This window comes from Dama dama, chromosome X, assembly GCF_033118175.1.
Source record: "Dama dama isolate Ldn47 chromosome X, ASM3311817v1, whole genome shotgun sequence".
NCBI lineage: Eukaryota > Metazoa > Chordata > Mammalia > Artiodactyla > Cervidae > Dama > Dama dama.
The window spans coordinates 100,480,255-100,502,975 of NC_083714.1; the positions used below are offsets into that span (position 1 = coordinate 100,480,255).

Genomic DNA, 22,721 nt, shown 5'->3' on the forward strand with positions numbered 1-22,721 from the left:
TTGCTTCCATGTCCTGGCTATTATAAACAGTGCTGCGACGAACATTGGGGTGCACGTGTCTCTTTCAGATCTGGTTTCCTCAGTGTGTATGCCCAGAAGTGGGATTGCTGGGTCATATGGCAGTTCTATTTCCAGTTTTTTAAGAAATCTCCACACTGTTTTCCATAGCGGCTGTACTAGTTTGCATTCCCACCAACAGTGTAAGAGGTTTCCCTTTTCTCCACACCCTCTCCAGCATTTATTGCTTGTAGACTTTTGGATAGCAGCCATCCTGACTGGCGTGTAATGGTACCTCATTGTGGTTTTGATTTGCATTTCTCTAATAATGAGTGATGTTGAGCATCTTTTCATGTGTTTGTTAGCCATCTGTATGTCTTCTTTGGAGAAATGTCTGTTTAGTTCTTTGGCCCATTTTTTGATTGGGTCATTTATTTTTCTGGGATTGAGCTTCAAGAGTTGCTTGTATATTTTTGAGATTAATCCTTTGTCTGTTTCTTCATTTGCTATTATTTTCCCCCAATCTGAGGGCTGTCTTTTCACCTTACTTATAGATAGTATATACTGTATCTTTCTAAGAATATGTCCATTTCTTCCAGGTGGTCCATTTTATTGGCATGCAGTTGCTTGTAGTATTCTCTTATGATCTTTGTATTTCTGTGGTGTCAGTCATAACTTCCCCTTCTTCATTTCTCATTTTATTAATTTGAGTCCTCTCCTTTTTTTGTGTGAGCAGTCTGCCTGAATGCTGAAAGATTTTTCAGTATTGCTTATCTTCTCAAACAACCAACTTTTACTTTTAATGAGCCTTGCTATTGTTTACTTCATTTATAGTTCATTTATGTCTGCTATGATCTTTATGATTTCTTTCTTTCTACTGACATTGCATTTTCTTTGTTCTCCTTCCTCTAGTTGCTTTAGGGGTAAGGTTAGGTTGTTTATCTGAGATTTTTCTTGTTTCTTGAGGTGAGATTGAATTGCTCTAAACTCTCTTAGAACAGGTTTTGGTGAGTTTCACAGGTTTGCAGTCTTTGTGTTTTTATTGCCATTTTTTCTGTGTATTTTTAAATTTTCTCTTTAATTTCTCCAGTGATCACTTGGTTATTTAGCAAGTGCACTGTTTATCTTCCATGTGCTTGTGTTTCTATAGTTTTTTCCCTGTAATTATTTTCTAATATCATGATACTGTGGTTGGGAAAGATGCTTGATACAATTTCAATTTTCTTAAATGTTCTGAGGCTTCACTTGTGACCACGATATGTGGTCTCTCCTGGAGAATGTTCCATGTGCACTTGAGAAGAAAGGGTACTCTGCTGCTTTCAGGTGGAATGTCCTTTAAATATCAATTAATTCAATCTGGTCTATTGTTTCATTTAAAGATTGAATTTCTGTATTAATTTTCTGCATGAATGATATGCTCATTAGTGTAAGTGGGCTGTTAAAGTTCCCCACTATTATTGCATTACTGTTGATTTCCTCTTTAATAGTTGTTACCATTTGCCTCATATATTGAGGTACTCCTATATTGGGTGCATAAATATTTAAAACTACTACATCTCCTTCTTGGATTGATCCCTTGATCATTATGTAGTTTCCTTCTTTATCCCTTGAAACCGTTTTTATTTTAAAGTCTATTTTATCTGATATGAGCATTGCTACTCCAGCTTTCGTTTGATTTCCATTTGCATGGAATATCTTTTTCCAAGCCCTCACTTTCAGTCTGTGTGTGTCCTTCAGTTGCAGTGGGTTTGTTGTAGGCAGCATATACACCAGTCTTGTTTTTGTGTCCATCCAGGCAGTCTGTGTCTTTTGCTTGGGGCATTTAATACATTTAAATTTAAGATAATTGCTGATATATATGTTCTCATTACCATTTTCATAGCTGCTTTTGGTTCATTTTTGTAGGTCTTTTACTTCTCTTGTGCTCCCTGCCTTGAAATTTTCTTTAGCATTTGTTGTAATGCTGGTTTGCTGGTGCTGAATCCTCTTAGCTTTTGCTTGTCTCTAAAGTTTTTGATTTCCCCTTTGAATTTGAATGAGACCCTTACTGGGTAGAGTCATCTTGGTTGTAGGTTTTCCCCTTTCATCACGTTAAATATATCCTGCCACTCCCTTCTGGCCTGCAGAATTTCTGCTGAAAAATCAGCTGATAGCTTTATGGGATTCCCTTCTATGTAATCTTCTGCTTTCCCCTTGCTGCTTTTAATATTTGTTTTTGTTTAATTTTTGTTACTTTGATTAGTAAATGTCTTAGCATGTTTCTTCTAGTATTTATCCCACATGGGACTCTCTGCACTTCCTGGACTTAAGTGGCTATTTCCTTTCTTGTGTTAGGGAAATTTTTGACAAAAAACTCTTTGAATATTTTCTCAAACCCTTTCTTTTTCTCTTCTTCTTCTAGGATGCCTAAAATTTGAATGTTCTTTTTTTTTTTTTTTTTGGCTCTTTTTTAATTTGAATGTTCTTGTGTTTCATGTTGTCCCAGAGGTCTCTAAGACTGTCTTCAATTCTTTTCATTCTTCTTTCTTTATTCTGCTCCTCAGCAGTTATTTCCACCATTCTGTCTTCCACCTCACTTTATTTGTTCTCCTGCTTTAGTTAGTCTCATATTGATTTCTTCTAGTGAATTTTTCTTTTTTTTTTTTTTTCATTTATTTTTATTAGTTAGAGGCTAATTACTTTACAATATTGTAGTGGGTTTTGTCATACATTGACATGAATCAGCCATGGATTTACATGTGTTCCCCATCCTGATCCCCCCTCCCACCTCCCTCTCTACCCGATCCCTCTGGGTCTTCCCAGTGCACCAGGCCCGAGCACTTGTCTCATGCATCCAACCTGGGCTGGTGATCTGTTTCGCTATAGATAATATACATGTTTCGATGCTGTTCTCTCAGAACATCCCACCCTCGCCTTCTCCCACAGAGTCCAAAAGTCTGTTCTGTACATCTGTGTCTCTTTTTCTGTTTTGCATATAGGGTTATCATTACCATCTTTCTAAATCCCATATATATGTGTTAGTATGCTATAATGTTCTTTATCTTTCTGGCTTACTTCACTCTGTATAATGGGCTCCAGTTTCATCCATCTCATTAGAACTGAGTCAAATGAATTCTTTTTAATGGCTGAGTAATATTCCATGGTGTATATGTACCACAGTTATTGTGTTTTCATCTTTGTTTGCTTGTTCCTTATTTCTTCTAAATCTTTGTTAAACATTTCTTGTATTTTTAAAATCCATACCTCCATTCTGTTTTGAAGATTTTTAATCACTTTTAATATCTTTACTCTAAATTGCTTTTCAGGTATTTTCCCTATTTCCTCCTCATTTACGTGGTTTTGTGGTTTATGACCTTGCTCCTTTGTCTGTAACATATTTTTGGTCATATCATTTTCTGCTGATGGATGGGACTCTGCTCCTCTCTCACTGATTGTTTGGCCTGAGATTTCTAGCACTGGAGTTTGCAGGCAGTTTGGTAGAGCCAGGTCGAGGTGTTGAGATGTGGACCTCCAGGGGACCTCACTCAGTGGGGTCTGAGTGTCTCTGTTAGTCCAGCAATCTGGACTCGGTGCTCCCCCCACAGGAGCTCAAGCCTGATCTCTGGCCCATGAATCAAGATCCTGCAAGCTGCATGGCACACCAAAAAATAAAGAAAAATTTTTTAAAAGGTGGAGGAAAATGACAAATAATAAAAAATAAAATAAATAAGAAACAGATAAATTAGAAAAATTAAACATTTAAACGAAACAATCACTGGAAGGTAAGACACAACTACAATAACAAAATGGGGAAATTTATAAAAAGGTAGAAAAAGCCTTTGCTGTAGGGGCTGGGCATAGGTAGGGTGCAGCTCAGGCATGCCGGGCTTATGCAGGGGTGGGGCCTATGCTAAGTGTGGTCTGGATGGTTCCCAGAGTGCCTTCAGCTTCAGAGAACAGAGGAGTGGCCCCAGGCCTCAGCAGGCTCCTAGAGGATGAGTCGGGGCAGGGGGGACAGAAACACAAGGTGCATTCTCCCAAAACCACAAGGCTCCCTCCCCATCCCCACTGATCTCCTCGAGGTATGAGTGCCTCTCCAGGTGTGGGAAAACCTTTCCTTCCCTAGCTGCCTGTCAGTAGCACTGACCCCAACTAGCCTGAATATCTCCTTCCCCTCGCTCACCCCACACATCATACAGGGATGCTCAGGTGTTCCTCTGGTCTATCTGGGATTCAAGGCTCCCTGCCAGCACCCAGTAGGTGCCAAGGATGTTTCACTTTCTTGATAGTGTCCTTTGAAGGATAAAAGTTTTAATTTTGATGATTCCAAATTGCCTATTTTTGTTTCTTTCGGTGCTTGTGTTTTTGTATCATATCTAGGAAATCATTGCCTAATCCAACATTAACATTTACATCTGTTTTCTTCTGAGTGCTTTATAGTTTCAGCTCTTATATTTAGGTTTTTGATCACTTTTTAGTTAATTGTTATATACAGTGAGAGGTATGGGTCTAAATTCATTCATTTGCTTGTGAACATCCAGTTATCCCAAGACCATTTGTGGAAACATTATTCTTTGCCATTGAATGGCCTATGCACCCCTCACAGTAATCAATTGACCATAGAGATATGGGGTTATTTCTTGCATCTCCATTCTATTCTGTTATCTGTCTATATACAATCCTTATGTCAGTCCCATATAATGTCTTGATTATTTTAGCTTTGAAGTGGGTTTTGTAATTCGGAAGTGTAAGTACCTGTTCTTTCTCCACACTGTTTTGGCTATCCCAGGACCCTTTTAATTCTTACAATTTTAGGATCAGTTTATTGATTTGTTGGGGGAAAGAGCAGTTTGATTTTGATGGGGCTCTATTAGGGGAGTACTGCCATCTTCACACAAGAATAAGTCTCCTAGTCCACGAATGTGAGATGGCTTTCCACTTATCTAGACTGTCTTTCATTTCACCCAGCAATGTTTTGTAGTTTTTATTGTACAAGTCTTGAATGTGAACAAGTATAGAAATATATCTGCTCTTTGTATATGACCTTGTATTCTGTAAACCTGTTGAGCCCCTGTATTAGGGCTAATAGTTTCTGTGGGGAGAGGGTTGTTCTTTAGGATTTTCTATACACAAGATTATGTCATCTACAAATAGAAAAGTTTTACTTCTTTTCCGATGTAAATTCATTTTATTTCTTTCCCTTGCTTAATTACCCTGTCAGGACCTCCAGAACAATGTGGTATAGAAGTGGTAAGAGATGATATCCTTCTATTGTTCCTAATTTTCAGGGGAAGTATTTCAGCCTTTCTTCATTAAGTATGATGATAGCTGTGGGTTTTTCATAGATGTTTTATATCAGACTGAAAATATTGCAGTCTACTCCTAGTTTGAGTCTTTATCTTGAAGGGATGCTGAATTTTGTCCAATGCTTTTTATGTAGGTACTGAAATGATAATGTGGTTTTTGTCCTTTATTCTATTGATGTGGTATATTAACTTAATTGATTCTTAGTATTAAATCAATGTTGCATTCCTGGGATAAATCCTACTTGCTCATGCTATATAATTTGGTTTGCTAGTATTTTACTAAGAATCTTTGTGTCTATACTCATAAAAATATTGGTCTGTGGTTTTCTTGTGTTGTCTTTGTTTGGTTTGGTTTGGTTTGGTATCAGGGTAACAATGGCCTCATAAAATGAAGCAGAGGAATTAACTTTCTTGGGGCTTCCGGGGTTGCCCTAGTGGCTGCCAATGCAGGAGAGGTAAGAGATGCAGGTTCAATCCCTGGGTCAGGTAGATCCCCTGGAGGAGGGCCTGGCAACCCACTCCACTATTTTTGCCTGAAGAATCACATGAACAGAGGAGCCTGGTGGCCTATAGTCCGTAGAATCACAAAGAGTCAGACATGACGGAAGCAACATAGCATGCATGCACATAACTTCCTTATTAAAGTTACTCAGCCTTATTTCTTTTTGAGTGTCCTCGGTTAGCATTTTTCAAGAAATGTTCTAATTTTATCTAAGTATCAATTTTTTGGATAACATTTTTCTGCTCTCCTTTCCTAAAGAGCTCAATTGAAGTATAATTGATATACAACAAATTGCATATATTTTATGTGTACAGTTTGATGTGTTTGGGCATATGCAAACAATGATACTGCACAATTGCACTCATCTCACACGCTAGCAAAGTAATGCTCAAAATTCTCCAAGCCAAGCTTCAACAATACATGAACCGTGAACTTCCAGATGTTTAAGCTGGTTTTAGAAAAGGCAGAGGAACCAGAGATCAAATTGCCAACATCTCCTGGATCCTCAAAAAAATAAGAGAGTTCCAGAAAAACTCTGGAACTGCTTTATTGACTATGCCAAAGCCTGTGGGGATCACAATAAACTGTGGAAAATTCTGAGAGATGGGAATACCAGACCACCTGACTTGCCTCTTGTGAAATCTGTATGCAGGTCAGGAAGCAACAGTTAGAACTGGGCATGGAGCAACAGACTGGTTCCAAATAGGAAAAGGAGTATGTCAAGGCTGTATATTGTCACCCTACTTATTTAACTTATATGCAGAGTACATCATGGGAAATGCTGGGCTGGAAGAAGCACAAGCTGGAATCACGCTCAACATTCAGAAAACTAAGATCATGGCATCCGGTCCCATCACTTCCTGGCAAAAAGATGGGGAAACAGTGGAAACAGTGGCTGACTTTATTTTTCTGGGCCCCAAAATCACTGCAGACAATGACTACAGCCATAAAATTAAAAGACGCTTACTCCTTGGAAGGAAAGTTTTGACCAACCTAGACAGCATATTTAAAAACAGAGACATTACTTTGCCAACAAAGGTCCGTCTAGTCAAGGCTATGGTTTTTACAGTAGTCATGTATGGATGTGAGAGTTGGACTATAAAGAAAGCTGAGCTCTGAAGAATTGATGCTTTTGAACTGTGGTGTTGAAGCAGACTCTTGAGAGTCCTTTGGACTTCAAGGAGATCCAACCAGTCCATCCTGGGGGAGATCAGTCCTGAGTCCTAAATGTTCATTGGAAGGACTGATGTTGAAGCTGAAACTCTGATACTTTGGCCACCTGATGCAAAGAGCTGACTCATTTGAAAAGACCCTGATGCTGGCAAAGATTGAGGGCAGGAGGAGAAGGGGTCGACAGAGGATGAGATGGTTGAATGGCATCACCGACTCAATGGACATGACTCTGGGTAAACTCTGGGAGTTGGTGATGGACAGGGAGGCCTAGTGTGCTGCAGTCCATGGGGTTGCAAAGAGTTGGACACAACTGAGAGACTGAACTGAACGGAAACAATGATAATATCATCACCAGAATCAAGATAATAGACCTATCCAACACCTCCTAAAATTTCTTTCCGTCCTTTTCGTTGTTGTTGTTGTTGTTAAATCGTGTGTGTGTGTGTGTGTGTGTGTGTGTGTGTGTGTGTGTGTGTGTGTGTAGTGAGAACACAATATCAGATTTACATCAACAAATTTTGGGGTTTCCCAGATGGCTCAATGGTAAAGAATCCACCTGCCAATTCAGGAGACATAAGAGAAGGAGGTTCAATTCCTGGATCAGGAGATCCCCTGGAGGAGGAAATGGCAACCCATTCCAGTATTCTTGCCTGGAAAATCCCATGGAGAGAGGAGGTTGGTGGGCTACAGTCCACAGGGTCACAAAGAGTCTGATACGACTGACCATGCAACAAATTTTGAATAACATTTTTAAAATCTTCCTTCATTGTGCATTTAATATGTTAGAGTTCTGTATTGATGTCCCCTATTATATTACTGAAATTGGTAATTACTGTCACTCCTCCTTCCTTCTCTCCTTTTTTAATCAATCAGGCTATAGGTTTATTATATTAATCTATTCACAGTATCAACCATTGGTTTCACTGAATTTTTTGGTACTACTGAATTTCTGGTTTTTCTTTAATTGATTTCTGCTCAGATGTTTGTTATTCTTTTCTTTTGCAGGATTTGGGTTAGATTTTACTGTACCTTTCTAGTTGCTTAAAGAAGATGGTTGATCTTCCAATGATCATTGGCCTTTTCCCTTTTCTAATGTAAATATTTAATGCTATAAATTTATAATGCTATAATTTATAATGTTATATTTAATACTGTAAATATCCCTCTGTGAAACTTAGCATCACCTCATAAGTTTTGATATATTTTCCTTTTTCTCCTTTGATCCCTGCATTAATTTGAAGTTTTGTTCAATTTACAAACAGTTTGTGATTTTCCAGCTAACTTTCCATAGCTAATCTTTATGTTAATTATTCTTGGGTCTGGAAATATATTTTGTATCATTTCAGTCCTTTTGAACTTATTGTGTTTTTTAAATGGCATATTTTGTTGAGCTTCCATATTCACTTTAGAAGAATATGTATTTGGTTGCTGTTGTTCAATAAATGCACTTCCCAGGTGATGCAGTGGTAAAGAATCTGCCTGCCAGTGCAGGAGAAGCAAGAAATGCGGGTTCAGTTTGTAGGTCTGAAAGGTCCCCTGGTGTAAGAAATGGCAACCCACTCCAGTATTCTTCCCTGAAAAATTCCATGGACAGAGGAGCCTGGTGGGCTCAGGCCACAACTGAGCAACTGAGCACATTCTATAAATATCAGTTAGGCCAAATTGGTTAATAGTATTATTCAAGTCTTCTGTATAGTTTATCATTGTGTTCCTCACTTATTGTATTAATGACCGAGAGTGAAAAGTTAATGTCTCCAACTACAACTGTGGATTTGTCTGTTTCTCCTTTCTATTCTATCAGCTCTTGGCTCCTGTACTTTGAAATTGCGTGTACATTCATGATTGTTATGTCTTCTCAGTGAATTGAATTCTCTATCATTATGTACTGTCCTTTATCTTTATTAAAAATCCTCATTCTGAAGTATACTTTTGTGACATGAATTCAGCCTCTCTAGCTTTCATTTGCTTTAGGATTAGGAGGTATAAGTATTTCCACCCATTTAATTTTAAATTATTGACTCATTTAAGGTGAGAATATTTTCTTACCAAACATAATATGATTTGACAAACTAGGGCTTTATTTATTTATCTGGCTTCATGGGCCTTTGCTGCTGCAAGTAGACTTCTCCCTAGTTGCAGTGTGTGGGCTTCTCTTGTTGTGGCACAAGGGCCTAGTTGCCTCACAACGTGTGGGATCTTAGCTCCCAGATCAGGGATCAAACCTGTTCCCCTGCATTGGAAAGCAGATCCTTAACCACTAGACCACTGGCGAAGTCCTCCAAAGTAGATCTTTTAATTGACGTGTGTAGGCAACTTACAATTAATGGGTAAACAGTTCAGTTTTAAATATACCATCTGGATATGCTTTTCTTTATATCATGTGTTTTTTAGTGACCAATTTTCCATTTCTTCTCTTCATTTAGATTGCTTGCTTCTTCTTTAAAATTTATTTATTATAATTGGAGGCTATAGTCCATTTTATTGCCACTATTAGCTTTCTAGATATACATCTTATTCAAAATCTTTCTAGGAAATGAGACACAGATGTACAGAACAGACTTTTGGATTCTGTGGGAGAAGGCAAGGGTGGGTTGTTTCGAGAGAACAGCATCGAAACATGTATATTATCTAGGGTGAAAGAGATCACCAGCCTAGGCTGGATGCATGAGACAAGTGCTTGGGCCTGGTGCACAGGGAAGACCCAGAGGAATCGAGTGGAGAGGGAGGTGGGAAGGGGGATTGGGATGGGGAATACATGTAAATCCATGGCTGATTCATGTCAATGTGTGACAAAAACCACTACAATATTGTAAAGTAATTAGCCTCCAACTAATAAAATTAAATGGAAAAAAAAATCTTTCTAGGGAATTGCCTGGTGGTCCAATGATTAGGACTTGGTGCTTTCACTGCCATGGCCACAGGTCCAGTCCTTGGTCAGGGAACTAAGGTCCTGTGAGCTGCATGCATAGCCAAAAGAACCTTTCTAGGGTTAGTTCTAGAATTTACAATATACATTTTATACTTCTTACAATATGCTTTCAATTAATATTATACCCACTTCATATATAAGAACCTTACAACTGTGTATTTCCCTTTCCTTCCTGCTATCCTTTGTGCTATTGTTTTCTTACATTTTATTTTTATATATGTAACAGATACCACATTACACTATTAATATTTTACTTTAGATGATTATCCTTTAAAGAGATTAAATATTTTTAAAATGTGTATTTATAAAAAGGTTTTCAAAATTTCCAATATTATTCATTTCATTGTGTAGATACAAATTTGCTTCTGATATCATCTTCCTTCTCCCTTAAGAATTTTATTAACAAACTTTGTAGGGCATATCTGTTAGCAATGAATATTCTCTGATGTTTAGTTTGATAATCATTGGTTTAAATATTTCAATTTTATCTTCATTTTTAAAAAAGCATTTCCACTAATTAGACAATTTTAGGTGGCATAAATTTTTATGAGAATTTTTCTGCCTTTCTTAATTTTGTTCCTGTGTACGAAATGTGTCCGTTTGATTCTCTTTCTGCAACTGCCGATGTCACGTCAGAATCACTGCTGATGTTTGAGTCAGTCTTCTCAGTTGTTGAGCTGGCCTTCAGTTGTTTTCTGGCTATAGCTATTTTCAATCCAATACAATTTTTTACTATATGCTAGACATGGAGAATTTTACCTTGTTGGGTTCTGGATTTTAGGATAAGAGTAATAGCAGTAATAATAATTCCTTTCAGTGATGTTGAGGTTGATCCTGTGATGCATTTCAGATGCTTAAAAGGAGATTTATCCTTTTCAGGCTTGCTTTCAACCGTTGTTAGATTGGACAAGAGCAGTCACTAATCTAGGGCTAATTTGCCCCACTACTTAGGTAATATCTTGCTGAGTAATGTACAAGACAACTGCATATTATGAGTGTTTTCTTCCCTCCAGCAAGTAAGAAGAACTATCTCCATCCCTCTGTGAGCTCTGGGATCGCTCCACCCAATCCTATTCTGCGGTTCTTTTCTTGGCCTTAGGTGCATCCTGCACACACGTGAGCTGATCAGAATGTGTGGGGGACTCCCAGGGAACCTTATGCAAATATTCATAGCGCTCGCTCCTGTGCTCTCTCTTTCTCTTTCTCTCTCTGCAGTCCTCCCCACCTCTCTGCAACTCTGCTTTCTCTTATCCTGTGTTAGAGGAATTCTAGAATGTGCTCAGTTGTTCAGTTGTGTCCAACTCTTTGCGACCCCATGGACTGCAGCATGCCAGGCCTTTCTGTCCCTCACCATCTCCCAAAGTTTGGCCAAGTTCATGTCCATTGTATCGGTGATGCCATCCAGCCATCTCATCCTCTGATGCCCTCCTCTCCTTCTGCCCTCAATTTTTCCCAGCACCAGAGAGTTTTCCAATGAGTCAGCTGTTTGCATCAGATGACCAAAATACTGGAATTTCAGCTTCAACATCAGTCCTTCCAACGATCATTCAGGGTTGATTTCCCTTAAGATTGATCTCCTTGCTGCCCAAGGGACTCTCAGGAGTCTTCTCCAGAACCAAAGTTTGTAGGCATCAATTCTTCAGCAGTCTGCCTTCTTTACCTTCCAGCTCTCGCAACTATATGTAACCACTGGGAAAACCATAGCCTTGACTATATGGACCTTTGTCAGCAGAGTAATGTCTCTGCTTTTCAACACACTGAGTTTGTCATAGCTTTCCTGCCAGAAAGCCAATGTCTTCTGATTTCATGGCTGCGGTCACCATCCGCAGTGATTTTAGAGCCCAAGAAGAGAAAATCTGCCACTACTTCCACCTTTCCCCCCTCCCCATCTGCCATGAAGCCATGGGGCCAGACCCCATGATCTTAGTTTTTAATATTTAGTTTTAAGCCGGCTCTTTCACTCTCCTCCTTTACCCTCTTCAAGAGACTCCTTAGCTCCTCTTTGCTTTCGGCCATTAGAGTTGTATCATCTGCATATCTGAGGTTGTTGATGTTTCTCCCGCCTATCTTGATTCTAGCTTGTAACTCATCCAGCCCAGCATTTCTCATGATGTACTCAGCATATAGATTAAACAAACCGGGTGACAGCAGACAGCCCTGTTGTAGTCCCTTTGGTTACTCAAATATTGCATGAGTACGGGGCTGAAGAAAGATTCCATTAGTGTATCAGTACATGGACTACACATGTCATCACACTCCACATTCTCTGCTTCCAGGGCCTACCACTGGGGTTAGTTATTGGTTCCTCCTTGTTCCTTTCAAACAGGTATCTCTGTATTTAAACCACACACACACACAGAAGAGGCCCCACTTTGGGCATCAAAGTGCTTTTGCTTCCCCTCCCTCAAATATTAACAACACGTCCTGAAGAAGTTCCCTCTGAGACAGGACAAGGATTTTGTAAGGATTTCTTCACTTTGATAGATGTTATCACAAAGCTGTCCATCAGTGGTGCAGGAGAAACAAAGCTTGTTTACTATCTCCTCACATCATTCTTGGAACAGACACTCTGCTGCAGTTAACAAGATGCTTAGACCTTTGCTCATCATAGAGTTCACCAGTTGTGTAAGAGGGAGATTGAGCAGGGTTAGAAATGCAAATAGTCGGGTCCCAGCCAGGGCCAACAAGCCTGAGTGAAAAATGGCTCCCCATGGGGTCTCACCTCCTGGAGGTGCTGAAGAATGAGGTGTGAGACTGGAACGCTCCATTGTGCCTGCAGAGATGGGAAGCACCACCACAGGAGGTAGAAAATACTACAGGGGAGAGGGTTCCATTTGATAACAATGTAAGCACTGTGTATGGAAGGACAAAACGTCCACCACTGTCCAGGGTGGCCAACCACAGCCTTCGACACAGATGGGGAGAATGCTATCTTGGCAACTCAGGCCTCAAATCTGGACCAAGGGCAATTCCCTTTCTCAAATGTCCAAGAGGCCACTACAGCCCCATTTTGGCCACGCCCATCCCCTGCAGATTTGAATACACCAGCAGCAGTGATTGGGTGTGGGCCTTGGGAGGCAAGGAATCCTAGACCACTCTGGGGAGCCCACGTGGAAAATGAAGGCTCAGGCTCTCATGGGGTACAGGGACAGAGACCACAGACCACACAGGGGTCTGACTCAGGCACTGAGGTTGATGGACAAGAGATCGCAGTGGGGGTCTTGGGCCTGAGCACTGGAGGACCCGTGTAGCCCAGTCTCCAGGAGTGTTTGCTGCCAGTCAACAGGCTGGAGACACATCCCCAGTCAGTGGTTGCTTTAGTGAGGTCACTCCAGGGGTCAGCTGGCATTCGTGGACCCCTCTCTGAGTTTTAGGTAATCATTCTCCTGAACTGCAGTGTCCTAAGCACTTCTAATCAAACTGATCACAAATGTGTCTATCTCAGTGAAACTATGAGCCATGCCTCGTAGGGCCACCCAAGACGGATGGGTCCTGGTGGAGAGTTCAGACAAAACGTGGTCCACTGAAGGAGACACTGGTAAACCACTTCAGTATTCTTGCCCTGAGAATCCCATGAACTGTATGAAAAGGCAAAAAGATATGACACTGAAAGATGAACTCCCCAGGTTGGTAGGTGCCCAATATGCTACTAGCGAGGAGTGAAGAAATAACACCAGAAAGAATGAAGGGACAGAGCCAAAGTGAAAAAAACACCCAGTTGTGGCTGTGACTGGTGATGGAAGTAAAGTCTGATGCTGTAAAGAATAACATTGCATAGGAAACTGGAATGTTAATTCCATGAATTATGGTAAATTGGAAGTGGTCAAACAGGAGATGGTAAGAATAAACATTGATATTTTAGTAATCAGTGAAATAAAATGGACTGGAATGGGTGAATTTAATTCAGATGACCATTATATCTACTACTGTGGGCAAGAATCCCTTAGAAGAAATGGAGTAGCCATCATAGTCAACAAAAGAGTCTGAAATGCAGTACTTGGGTGCAATCTGAAAGATGACAGGATGATCTCTGTTCATTTCCAAGGCAAACCATTCAATATCACATTAATCCAAGTCTATGCCCCAACCAGGGATGTTGAAGAAGCTGAAGTTAAATGGTTCTATGAAGACCTACATGACCTTCTAGAACTAACACCCAATAAAGATGTCCTTTTCATTATACAGGACTGGAATGCAAAAGGAGGAAGTCAAGAGATACCTGGAGTAACCGGCAAATCTGGCCTTGGAGTACTAAATGAAGCAGGGCAAAGGCTAACAGAGTTTTACCAAGAGGACGCACTGGTCATAGCAAACACCCTCTTCCAACAAAACAAGAGAAGACTGTACACATGGACTTCACCAGATGGTCAATACCAAAATCAGATTGATTATATTCTTTCCAGCCAAAGATAGAGAAGCTCTGTACAGTCAGCAAGAACAAGACTGGGAGCTGACTGTGGCTCAGATCATGAATACCTTATTGTAAATGTCAGACTTAAACTGAAGAAAGTAGGAGAAACCATTAGACCATTCAGGTATGACCTAAATCAAATCCCTTATGATTATGCAGTGAAAGTGACAAATAGATTCAAGGGGTTAGATCTGATAGACAGAGTGCCTGAAGAACTATGGACAGAGGTTCATGACATTGTACAGGAGGCACTGATCAAGATCGTCCCCAAGAAAAAGAAGTACAAAAAGGCAAAATGGTTGTCTGAGGAGGCCTTACAAACCAGCCCAGGTTGGATGCATGAGACAAGTGCTCAGGGCTGGTGCACTGGGAAGACCCAGAGGGATCAGATGGGGACGGAGGCAGGAGGGGGGATCGGGATGGGGAACACATGTAAATCCATGGCTGATTCATGTCAATGTATGGCAAAAACCACTACAATACTGTAAAGTAATTAGCCCCCAATTAATAAAAATAAATGAAAAAAATAGCTGAGAAAAGAAGAGAAGCTAAAGGCAAAGGAGAAAAGGAAAGATATAACCATTTGAACGCATAGCTCCGAAGAAGAGCACGGGGACATGAGAAAGCTTTCCTCAGTGACCAATGCAAAGAAATAGAGGCAAACAATAGAATGGGAAAGACTAGAGATCTCTTCAAGAAAATTAGTGATACCAAGGGAATATTTCATGCATAGATGGGAATAATAAAGGACAGAAATGGTACGGACCTAACAGAAGCAGACAATATTAAGAAGAGGTGGCAAGAATACACAGAAGAGCTATACAAAAAGGATTCTCACGACCCAGATAACCACGATGGTGTGATCACTTCCCTAGAGCCAGACATCCTGGAATGCAAAGTCAAGCCTTAGAAAGCATCGCTACAAAGAAAGCTAGTGGAGGTGACGGAATTCCAGTTGAGCTATTTCAAACCATAAAAGATGATGTGGTTAAAGAGCTGCACTCAGTATTCCAGCAAATTTGGAAAACTCAGCAGTGGCCAGAGTACTGGAAGAGGTCAGTTTTCATTCCAATCCCAAAGAATGCCCATGCCAAAGAATGTTCAGACTACCTCACTGTTTCACTGATCTCACACTCTAGCAAACTAATGCTCAAAATTCTCCAAGCAAGGCTTCAACACAATGTGAACCGTGAAATTCCAGATATTCAAAGTGAATTTAGAAAAGTCAGAGGAACCAGAGATCAAATTGCCAACATTCGCTGGATCATGGAAAAAGCATGAGAATTCCAGGAAAACATCTACTTCTGCTTTATTGACTACGCCAAATCCTTTGACTGTGTGGATCACAACAAACTGTGGAAAATTCTTAAATAGATGGGACTCCCAGACCACCTTACCTGCCTCCTGAGAAATCTGTATGCAGGTCAAGAAGCAACACTTAGAACCGGACAGGGAACAACAGACTGGTTCCAAAGAGGGGAAGGAGTACGTCAAGGCTGTATATGGTCCCCGTGCTTATTTAACATATATGCAGAGTATATCATGTGAAATGCTGGGCTGGATGAAGCACAAACTGGAATCAAGAGTGCCAGGAGAAATCTCAATAACCTCAGACACCCAGATGATACCACCTTTATCCAGAAAGCAAAGAACCTCTTGATGAAGATCAAAGAGGAGAGTGAAAAAGTTGGCTTCAAACTCAACATTCAGAAAACTAATATCATGGCATCTGATCCCATCACTTCATGACAAATAGATGGGGAAACAATGGAAAACATAAGAGACTTTATCTTTTTGGGCTCCAAAATCACTGCAGATGGTGACTACAGTGGTGAAATTAAAAGACGCTTGATTCTTGGAAGAAAAGCTATGACCAACATAGAAAGCATATTAAAAAGCAAAGACATTACTTTGTCACCAAAGGTCCATCTAGTTAAAGCTATGGTTTCTCCAGTAGTCATGTATGGATGTGAGAAGTGGACTATAAAGAAAGCTGAGCGCTGAAGAATTGATGCTTTGGAACTGAGGTGTTGGAGATGACTCTTCACAGTCCCTTGGACTGCAAGGAGATGAAACCAGTCAATCCTAAAGGAAATCAGTCCTGGATATTCATTGGAAGTACTGATGCAGAAGCTGAAGCTCCAATACTTTGGCTACTTGATGCGAAGTGTTGACTCAATGTAAAAGCCCCCGAGGCTATGGAAGATTGAGGGCGGGAGGAATACGGAGCGACAGAGGATGAGATGGTTGGATGGCATCATTGCCTCAATGGACATGGGTTTGAGCAAACTCCAGGATATAGTGAAGGACAGGGAAGCCTAGCATGCTGCAGTCCATGAGGTTGTAACGAGTTGGACACCACTGAGCTACTGAATAACAATGTGAAATGTTTCAATCCCTGATAACTCAGCTGGTAAAGAATTCACCTGCAACACTGAACACCCTGGTTCGATGCTGGGTCGGACAGATCTGCTGGAGAAGGGATAGGCTACCCACTCCAGTATTCTTGGCCTTCCCTTGTGGCTCACCTGGTAAAGATCCTCCTGCCACGCGGGAGATCTGGGTTTGATCCCTGGGTTGGGAAGGTCCACTGGAGAAGGGAAAGGCTACCCACTCCAGTGTTCTGGACTGGAGAATTCCATGGAATGTACAGACCACAGATTGTATAGACCATGGACTGTATAGATCATGGGTTTGCAAAGAGTCAGACATGACTGAGTGACTTTCACTTTCAGCAGGTGTGGTAGTTCTTTTTCCTCTTTTCTTATTCTCACTTGTTGAGCTTTCAATTTCAAAAAACAATAGAAAGTTTTCCACAACCCCCCTCCCTACCCACAGCCCAACAAGGGCTTCCCAGGTGGCAGAGTGGTAAATAACTTGCCTGTCAATGTAGGAGACAGGAGGACAGGGGTTAGATTGAGAAGATCCCCAGGTAGAGGAAATGGTAACCCACTCCTGTATTCTTGCCTGGAAAATCCCATGGACAGAAGAGCCCAAAAGGCTGAAGACCATGGTGTCACAAAGAATCAGACCAGACTGATCACCCATGCACTCCCCCTCCTCCAGCATTCAGGTGACTTGCTCCCAGTGTGTTCAATGCACTCCTGCCTGACACACAACTGCAGGAAGATTTCGATTACTTTTGCAAAGGAGAGGCTAACAGGCACCTGTTTATATTTTGGAATGACAGGAAATGTTGGGCAAAGTTAGAATTGCCTTGTCGTTTTCCCCTTGGGGTGTGACCTCCAGTTCCCCTGCCCTTCTCAGGTTGGAAGGCTTCCCCAGACTTCAGGCCACCAGACAGCTGAGCTGAGGGGCTGCACCAGAGAGCAGGGATCAGAGACAGGAGGCAGGTTTGGGGAAAGCAGACATGTTCATGACAAGGAAGGTTTCCCAGGGCTGGGTGTACAGTGGTGTTCCTGGCTGACAGCTTTGCTGTGGAGGTGATGACATTCTGCACTTTGGGAATAAGTGAAGATGGAGAGGGAGACAGCTTTACATTACACAGAGGATATATTAGAAAAGAGCATGGTGTCCCTGCTGCATTTTGTCAGAGTCACAGAAAAAAACTCATCCTCCGCAATGGCATTTCCACCACTGTGACTGAGGGAGACTTTCAAAACAGTAGCAAGAAAATGACGCCCAGGGAGGGTCTCAAGGAAGGCAACCCCATACCTCAACGGTCTAGACAAGGAAGCCTGGTTGACGGAAGCGGCAGTGGCCGAGTTCACAGTCAACTCAGATCAATCAACCTCTCACTTTCTTTATAGACAGATGTCAGACGGAGACATCAGGAGGTCACAAACACCTCATGTCTGAAGCCTGGCAAGTGACAAAATATCTCAATCGAGACATAAATGCCCAAGTGGCTCAGAGGTTTCAATCCCTGCAGCACAGGCGCAAAGACAGAGCAACCTCCCTCTGGGACTCTGGTCTCCCGCCAGCTGTGCAGCATCAGAGCCTGGATCCAGACTCACAAATACCCCAGGGACCTCACACGATGGGTCACAAAACCCAAATATCAATGATACACTTGACCAGATATGGACCAAGGAAACAGCAGCTGGCAGACCTCACTTCACTGGACACCCAACACCAAACAATCCACCAAACTGAAACTCTAGAGACTCAATAAGTGAGATGAAATTCGAACACAGACCGACATGCATTTTAGCAACTTCATAAGCGGCCACGGAGAAACCCGACAGCACAGAGACCTCACACCCTGGACACAGAAGTCACAATCACACAGCTCACACCATAGGACACGGTCTCACCAACTGCACAGAGCACTGGTATGCTGAACGCATACAGCCGTTTCACGATGTTTCATGCAGCCACCACAAAGAGACCTCAGACCATGGTACCCCACATCCTCCAAACTCCAAAGTTCATAGCCCAAGACATAGTAAACCCCTCAAGGTTTCAGCACCCTCAGTCCCTGGCTCACAGACTTATCTCCAGGTCAGAGATGGCACACTCAGGGTGCAGTGCCACCAAAGGGTCAGATACCTCCCATGCTTTGACAAATACACTTTGTGATGTCACAACCAAGGGTATGGACACCTAGGGTATTCACGTCCCCTGAAATCCCTATGTGGATCATTCCTAGTTGTGGACTTGAAGGTCTTCTAGGGAACTGGACATAAGGAGTCCAGCCTCCTGCCTAGACCTCCCACCCTACAAATGGTGCCAAGATGCCAGTAAAGGCACATTCACTCCCCTGCCCCACTGAGGCCAGTGTGAACTGGTAAAACACCTTTGCAGGGGTCTGTGGCAGCACTCATCAGAATTTACATTCCATCCTGCCCTCACCCTCAGCAGCATTTGCCTTCATGAAAGAGGGACATGTGTTAGTCCAATTCTGTGATGCCTCCTTGGCGTTTAGAACAGTGTCAGGCACATGCACATAGTAGGTACTCCACAGATGTCTGTTTAGCGAAGGAAGTGTTTGATCCAGCAGTCACACTGCTATGAATGTGCCTTAAGGAGATATTCCCACATGCTCAGAGATGTGTGTACAATGACAGCAAATTTCTAGGGGAAACTCTAATGCCCATTGATAATAAGTTACCATTTACTTAAATTCTCATTAATTTCTTTCAACTGGTTTTGTCATTTTCAATGTACAAATCTTACACCTCCTTGGTTAAACCAATTCCTAAGTTCTTTTTATTCTATTCTAACTGGAATTTTCTTACTTATTAGGAGTATTCACCACTAGTATAGAAATACAGTTCAGTTTTGTATATTGAAGCTGGTGATGATTTCACGGAGTGTACACAGCTTTTTACATGTTACACATATAAGAATATAGTAGGTTGAAAAACAGAAATGAAAGCAAAATAAAGGCATTCTCAAATTAAAAAAAAAATCAGGAAATTTGTTGGTAGAGCTGGCTGACAAGTAAAACTAAAGGAAATTCTTCAGGCTGCAATAAGTGAATTCAGATGTTAATTAGAATCCATGTGAAAAAGCAAAGAGCACAGGTAAAGGTAATTATATGAACAAAAATACTTTATGGATACACATTTCACTCCTTTCTTCCTGTATTTAAAAAGCAACTGTCTAAAACAATACCACATAAATTATTGTTGTGAAAGAGATAGTTGCTCAATCATGTCTGACTCTCGGCGACCCCATTACCGTAGCCCGCCAGGCCACTTGTCCATGGAATTCTCTAGGCAAGAATACTGGAGTGGTTAGCCATTCCCTTCTCCAGGGGATCTCCCTGAACAAGGGATTGAACCCAGGTCTCCTGCATTGCAGGCAGATTCTTTATTGTCCGAGCCACCAGAGAAGCCCAATTATTGTTGGGCCAATAACACATGGAATGTAATATATTTGCTGTAACAGCACAAAGGAGGTGGTTGGGAGCAAGGCTGTATTAGGTAAGGAAACAAGTCAGGATGGTGTCAGATCCACAGGAACATATGCAAAGTATCAGAAATCATGACAAAGAAGTTTAATATAACAGAAGTTGTAAATATATTCCTGATATCCTGCCTTATATCAGCTTTTCATAGACATAATATTATAGTAATATAATAATGATAAGAATGTATTAATGGGATGTTCCCTTCTAGTATTTGTGACAATATGAGGAAAGGGGGGAAAATGGAATAGAGTGATATAGGAGTAATGTTTGTATATATCATTAGGATTAGATAAATTTTAAGCTGATTGTGATAGAGTAAGATGTTTATTTGTGGCATTAGTAATAAACATCTTACTTTAGAAAAGGAAAGGTACACCCATCTGAATGGAGAGTTCCAAAGAATAGAAAGGAGAGATAAGAAAGCATTCCTCAGTGATTGTTGTAAAGAAATAGAGGAAAAAATAGAATGGGAGTGATACCAAAGGAACATTTCATGCAAAGATGGACACAAAAACAAAGATGGACAAAAACAGTATGGACCTAACAGAGACAGAAAATATTAAGAAGAGGTGGCTAGAATACACAGAAGAACCATACAAAAAAAGATCGTAATGACCCAGATAACCACGATGGTGTGATCACTCAACTAGTCAGACATCCTGGAGTATGAAGTCAAGTCGGCCTTAGGAATCATCAGTATGAACAAAGCTAGTGGAGGTGATGGAATTCCAGCTGAGCTATTTTAAGTCCTAGAAGTTGATGCTATTAAAGTGTTTCACTCAATATGCCAGCAAATTTGGAAAACTCAGCAGTGGCCACAGGACTTGAAAAGGTCAGTTTTCATTCCAATCCCAAAGAATGCCCATGCCAAAGAATGTTCAGACTATGGCATAATTGAACTCATCTCACACACTAGCAAAATAATGCTCAAAATTCTCCAAGCAAGGCTTCAACAGCATGTGAACTGAGAACTTTCAGATGTTCATGCTGGATTTAGAAAAAGCAGAGGAACCAGAGATCAAATTGCCAACATCTGTTGGATGATGGAAAAGGAAGAGATTTCCAGAAAAATACCTACCTCTGCTTTGTTGACTATGCCAAAGCCTTTGACTGTGTGGATCACAACAAACTGTGGAAAATTCTTAAATAGATGGGACTACCAGACCACCTTACCTGCCTCCTTAGAAATCTGCATGCAGGTCAAGAAACAACAGTTAGAACTGGACATGGAACAATGGACTGGTTCCAAATTGGGGAAGGAGTACGTCAAGGCTGTATATTGTCACTCTGCTTATTTAACTTATATGCAGAGAACATCATGTAAAATGCCATGCTGGATTAAGCACAAGCTGGAATCAAGATTGCTGGGATAAATATCAGCAAGTTCAGATATACAGATGACAACATCCTTATGGCAGAAAGCGAAGAGGAGTTGAAGACCCTCTTGATGAAACTGAAAGAGGGGAGTGAAAAAACTGGCTTAAACTCAACATTTATAAAGTAAGATCATGGCATCCCGTCCCATCACTTCATGGCAAACAAATGGGGAAACAACGGAAACAGTGACAGACTTTGTTTTCTTGGGCTCCAAAATCACTGCCGATGGCGACTACAGCCATGAAATTAAATGACACATGCTAGTTGGAAGAAAAGCTATGACAAACCTAGACAAGTATATTAAAAAGCAGAGACATTGCCGACAAAGGTCCACCTAGTCAAAGCTATGGTTTTTCCAGTAGTCAGGTATGGATGTGAGAGGTGGACTATAAAGAAAGCTGAGTGCCAAAGAATTGATGGTTTTGAACTGTGGTGTTGGAGAAGACTCTTAAGAGTCCCTTGGACTGCAAGGGGATCAAACCAGTCCATCCTAAGGGAAATCAGTCCTGAATATTCATTGGAAGGACTGATGCTGAAGCTGAAGCTCCAATAATTTGGCCACCTGATGTGAAAAACTGACTCATTGGGAAAGTCCCTGATGATGGGAAAGATTGAAGGCAGGAGGATAAGGGGATGACAGAGGATGAGATGGTTGGATGACATCACCAACTTGTTGGACATGAGTTTGAGCGAGCTCCGGGAGTTGGTGATGGACAGGGAGCCCTGGCATGCTGCATGCCATGGGGTCACAAAGAGTTGGACAGGACTTAGTGACTGAACTGAACTGAAGTTGTTTATGGTAGCCTATAGCTCAGGAAATAACTTAAAATAGTAAAAAAAAAAAAAAAAATCAGTAAAGAATTTAAAATAGTACATTAGAAAATACCCATTTAATGCAAAAGAAAGCAGTAATATGAGGACCATAGAATAAAATGACATGAGACTGAAATATATATTGGCAGATGTAAGTCTGTATCAACATTAAATGTGAATAGATAAAACAATACAATCAAAGGCAGACATTGAGAGACCAGTTTAAAAAAAAAAAACCAAGATCCAACTATATGTTGTCTACAGACGACACAGTTTAGATTCTAAGATACATAAATTACTGTATGTGTGTGTGTGTGTGTGTTCAGTCACTCAGTCATGTTCAAGTCTCTGGGGCC

At 41.0% G+C, this 22,721-nt stretch overlaps 1 protein-coding gene across 1 annotated transcript in view; it reads right to left on the reverse strand.

The window, feature by feature from the left end:
• Nucleotides 1-3,280: 3,280 nt before the first annotated feature.
• Nucleotides 3,281-22,721, reverse strand: part of LOC133052508 (X antigen family member 5-like) — a 46,443-nt gene continuing 27,002 nt past the window's right edge. Inside the window, exon 6 of the mRNA XM_061137449.1 lies at nucleotides 3,281-3,625. The gene's annotated coding sequence lies outside the window, so the exon portion shown is untranslated. The remainder of the gene's footprint in view (nucleotides 3,626-22,721) is intronic.